Source organism: Barbatula barbatula, assembly GCF_947034865.1.
Source record: "Barbatula barbatula genome assembly, chromosome: 20".
Lineage (NCBI taxonomy): Eukaryota > Metazoa > Chordata > Actinopteri > Cypriniformes > Nemacheilidae > Barbatula > Barbatula barbatula.
The window spans coordinates 5,954,500-5,960,343 of record NC_136783.1 but is presented as its reverse complement, the minus strand read 5'-3'; positions in this window follow the sequence as shown (position 1 = coordinate 5,960,343).

The window sequence follows — 5,844 nt, the reverse complement described above, 5'->3', positions numbered from 1 at the left end:
CTTTCCAAACTTCAGAACGAGATGGTGCAATGTTTTACAGACACAAGGAACTCAGACAGAAAGCACCCGAAACGGCAAAGAGCTATGTCATCTGAAGGCAGGGCTCGTCCGGGATTTGAACCCGGGACCTCTCGCACCCGAAGCGAGAATCATACCCCTAGACCAACGAACCTCGGATTTCTGGCAATTCTGCAGACTCGGCCACCGGGCACAGACAAGGTCATGTTTCACGTGACCTTCATCAACACAGTTGCCAAACCGCAATCCGCTCAATCCTTGCAGGTATACAGAAAACTTTTTCTTATTGTAGCCACTTTCTTCTGTCGTAGGTTCCATGGTGTAATGGTGAGCATTCTGGACTTTGAATCCAGCGAGTTCAAATCTCGGTGGAACCTCTTTGTGGGTCCAGATGTTTGTCATACACTTGGTTGTAGGGGAAGGGCGGAGTCAGCAATACGAAAGATACCTGTGGGAAGTGCATAAAATTCAATCATCTGTATAACCAGTGCACTGAAAAGCATGAATAATAGGATCGAAATACGTACACTCTAATTAAAAACAGACCCCTTGACCAACGGCTCTAGACCAAACTGCGCTTTTGGAGAAACACAAGCAGACAATGTGTTTGGTTTTGGACAAGTTCATTCAGACAGTTGCCAAGTCACACACTGCTTACCCCTTGTGTAAGCTGGTATATGGAAACATACCCCTACTCCAACAAGCCAAAATTACCAGGGGACTTTGAGGTGTGAGGCACTGCACAAACAAACGAAGGTTAGGGCACTCATGATACAATACGTTTCGTTTTTTCAAGATATGTTCTTACCACAAACTGCTGACCTATAATACAAGTTGGTAGGCAGAAAACATCAGCACTCTACAGCATTCTGAAGACGTTTGTTCTATGTGCATGTTTCTACGTGTTATACTTTTTGATGGTTTAAAAGTGTTTGAACGAGGGGTATAGCTCAGTGTTAGAGCATTTGACTGCAGATCAAGAGGTCCTGGTGCCCCCTTTCAGATGTGCCTTAAAATAGATGTTACTGAGGCAGCCTGTAAAAACAATGAGTGTGTGTGTTTAACGTTTATATTTTATGGTGGATAACAGGCGCCTGGACGAGGGGCTGTATCTCGGCCTGCCGCAGGGGAATGAGCTCAAATTGGAGAGCGCTCGCTTAGCATGCGAGATCGATGCCCGCATTCTTCAGCGACGTGGCTTGTTCTTTGCCTCCGATTGAGGCCGACAGGTATCTTCGCAAGCATACGTACAGGACCTGGACAAAAGGCTTTCACTTGAATAGGGCCCAGAGTGGGCGAACCATGAATGTGACAGCCTTTCCAAACTTCAGAACGAGATGGTGCAATGTTATGCAGACACAAGGAACTCGGACAGAAAGCACCCGAAACGGCAAAGAGCTATGTCATCTGAAGGCAGGGCTCGTCCAGGATTTGAACCCGGGACCTCTCGCACCCTAAGCGAGAATCATACCCCTAGACCAACGAGCCTCGGATTTCTGGCAATTCTGCAGACTCGGCCACCGGGCACATACAAGGTCATGTTTCACGTGGGACAATAAGTATGTTTTCGCACCAGTTCATCAACACAGTTGCCAAACCGCAATCCGCTCAATCCTTGCGGGTATACAGAAAACTTTTTGTTATTGTAGCAACTTTCTTCTGTCGTGGGTTCCATGGTGTAATGGTGAGCATTCTGGACTTTGAATCCAGCGTGTTCAAATCTCGGTGGAACCTCTTTGAGGGTCCAGATGTTTGTCATACACTTGGTTGTAGGGGAAGGGCTGAGTCAGCAATGCGAAAGATACCTGTGGCTTCGAAGCTTTAGTGGAAAGTGCATAAAATTCAATCATCTGTATAACCAGTGCACTGAAAAGCACGAATAATAGTATCGAAATACGTACACTCTAAATAAAAACAGACCCCTTGACCAACGGCTCTAGACCAAACTGCGCTTTTGGAGAAACACAAGCAGACAATGTGTTTGGTTTTGGACAAGTTCATTCAGACAGTTGCCAAGTCACACACTGCTTACCCCTTGTGTAAGCTGGTATATGGAAACATACCCCTACTCCAACAAGCCAAAATTACCAGGGGACTTTGAGGTGTGAGGCACTGCACAAACAAAAGAAGGTTAGGGCACTCATCATACAATACGTTTCGTTTTTTCAAGATATGTTCTTACCACAAACTGCTGACCTATAATACAAGTTGGTAGGCAGAAAACATCAGCACTTTACAGCATTCTGAAGACGTTTGTTCTATGTGCATGTTTCTACCTGTTATACTTTTTGATGGTTTAAAAGTGTTTGAACGAGGGGATATAGCTCAGTGTTAGAGCATTTGACTGCAGATCAAGAGGTCCTGGTGCCCCCTTTCAGATGTGCCTTAAAATAGATGTTACTGAGGCAGCCTGTAAAAACAAGGAGTGTGTATGTTTAACGTTTATATTTTATGGTGGATAACAGGCGCCTGGACGAGGGGGTGTATCTCAGCCTGCCGCAGGGGAATTAGCTCAAATGGTAGAGCGCTCGCTTAGCATGCGAGAAGTAGCGGGATCGATGCCCGCATTCTCCAGCGACGTGGCTTGTTCTTTACCTCCGATTGAGGCCGACAGGTATCTTCGCAAGCATACATACAGGACCTGGACAAAAGGCTTTCACTTGAATAGGGCCCAGAGTGGGCGAACCATGAATGTGACAGCCTTTCCAAACTTCAGAACGAGATGGTGCAATGTTCAGACACAAGGAACTCGGACAGAAAGCACCCGAAACGGCAAAGAGCTATGTCATCTGAAGGCAGGGCTCGTCCGGGATTTGAACCCGGGACCTCTCGCACCCTAAGCGAGAATCATACCCCTAGACCAACGAGCCTCGGATTTCTGGCAATTCTGCAGACTCGGCCACCGGGCACAGACAAGGTCATGTTTCACGTGGGACAATAAGTATGTTTTCGCACCAGTTCATCAACACAGTTGCCAAACCGCAATCCGCTCAATCCTTGGGGTATACAGAAAACTTTTTGTTATTGTAGCAACTTTCTTCTGTCGTGGGTTCCATGGTGTAATGGTGAGCACTCTGGACTTTGAATCCAGCGATCCGAGTTCAAATCTCGGTGGAACCTCTTTGTGGGTCCAGATGTTTGTCATACACTTGGTTGTAGGGGAAGGGCCGAGTCTGCAATGCGAAAGACACCTGTGGCTTCGAAGCTTTAGTGGGAAGTGCATTGAATTCAATCATCTGTATAACCAGTGCACTGAAAAGCATGAATAATAGGATCGAAATACGTACACTCTAATTAAAAACAGAACCCTTGACCAACGCTCTAGACCAAACTGCAATTTTGGAGAAACACAAGCAGGTCATGAGACAATGTGTTTGGTTTTGGACAAGTTCATTCAGACAGTTGCCAAGTCACACACTGCTTACCCCTTGTGTAAGCTGGTATATGGAAACATAGCCCTACTCCAACAAGCCAAAATTACCAGGGGACTTTGAGATGTGAGGGACTGCACAAACAAAAGAAGGTTAGGGCACTCATGATACAATACGTTTCGTTTTTTCAAGATATGTTCTTACCACAAACTGCTGACTTATAATACAAGTTGGTAGACAGAAAACATCAGCACTTTACAGCATTCTGAAGACGTTTGTTCTATGTGCATGTTTCTACGTGTTATACTTTTTGATGGTTTAAAAGTGTTTGAACGCGGGGGTATTGCTCAGTGTTAGAGCATTTGACTGCAGATCAAGAGGTCCTTGGTTCAAATCCGGGTGCCCCCTTTTAGATGTGCCTTAAAATAGATGTTACTGAGGCAGCCTGTAAAAACAATCAGCAGCCGCAAGCTTTGTGACAAGGAGTGTGTATGTTTAACGTTTATATTTTATGGTGGATAACAGGCGCCTGCACGAGGGGGTGTATCTCAGCCTGCCGCAGGGGAATTAGCTCAAATGGTAGAGCGCTCGCTTAGCATGCGAGAGGTAGCTGGATCCATGCCCGCATTCTCCAGCGACGTGGCTTGTTCTTTGCCTCCGATTGAGGCCGACAGGTATCTTCGCAAGCATACATACAGGACCTGGACAAAAGGCTTTCACTTGAATAGGGCCCAGAGTGGGCGAACCATGAATGTGACAGCCTTTCCAAACTTCAGAACGAGATGGTGAAATGTTTTGCAGACACAAGGAACTCGGACAGAAAGCACCCGAAACGGCAAAGAGCTATGTCATCTGAAGGCAGGGCTCGTCCGGGATTTGAACAAGGGACCTCTCGCACCCTAAGCGAGAATAATACCCCTAGACCAACGAGCCTCGGATTTCTGGCAATTCTGCAGACTCGGCCACCGGGCACAGACAAGGTTATGTTTCACGTGGGACAATAAGTATGTTTTCGCACCAGTTCATCAACACAGTTGCCAAACCGCAATCCGCTCAATTCTTGCGGGTATACAGAAAACTTTTTCTTATTGTAGCCACTTTCTTCTGTCGTAGGTTCCATGGTGTAATGGTGAGCATTCTGGACTTTGAATCCAGCGAGTTCAAATCTCGGTGGAACCTCTTTGAGGGTCCAGATGTTTGTCATACACTTGGTTGTAGGGGAAGGGCTGAGTCAGCAATGCGAAAGATACCTGTGGCTTCGAAGCTTTAGTGGAAAGTGCATAAAATTCAATCATCTGTATAACCAGTGCACTGAAAAGCACGAATAATAGTATCGAAATACGTACACTCTAAATAAAAACAGACCCCTTGACCAACGGCTCTAGAACAAACTGCGCTTTTGGAGAAACACAAGCAGACAATGTGTTTGGTTTTGGACAAGTTCATTCAGACAGTTGCCAAGTCACACACTGCTTACCCCTTGTGTAAGCTGGTATATGGAAACATAGCCCTACTCCAACAAGCCAAAATTACCAGGGGACTTTGAGGTGTGAGGCACTGCACAAACAAAAGAAGGTTAGGACATTCATGATACAATACGTTTCGTTTTTTCAAGATATGTTCTTACCACAAACTACTGACCTATAATACAAGTTGGTAGGCCGAAAACATCAGCACTTTACAGCATTCTGAAGACGTTTGTTCTATGTGCATGTTTCTACGTGTTATACTTTTTGATGGTTTAACTCGGACAGAAAGCACCCGAAACGGCAAAGAGCTATGTCATCTGAAGGCAGGGCTCGTCCGGGATTTGAACCCGGGACCTCTCGCACCCTAAGCGAGAATCATACCCCTAGACCAACGAGCCTCAGATTTCTGGCAATTTTGCAGACTCGGCCACCCCGCACAGACAAGGTCATGTTTCACGTGGGACAATAAGTATGTTTTCGCACCAGTTCATCAACACAGTTGCCAACCGCAATCCGCTCAATCCTTGCGGGTATACAGAAAACGTTTTCTTATTGTAGCCACTTTCTTCTGTCGTGGGTTCCATGGTGTAATGGTGAGCATTCTGGACTTTGAATCCAGCGATCCGAGTTCAAATCTCGGTGGAACCTCTTTGTGGGTCCAGATGTTTGTCATACACTTGGTTGTAGGAGAAGGGCGGAGTCAGCAATGCGAAAGATACCTGTGGCTTCGAAGCTTTAGTGGGAAGTGCATAAAATTCAATCATCTGTATAACCAGTGCACTGAAAAGCATGAATAATAGGATCGAAATACTTACACTCTAATTAAAAAAAGAGCTCTAGACCAAACTGCAGTTTTGGAGAAACACAAACAGGTCATGAGATAATTTGTTTGGTTTTGGACAAGTTCATTCAGACAGTTGCCAAGTCACACACTGCTACGTTTGTTCTATGTGCATGTTTCTACGTGTTATACTTTTTGATGGTTT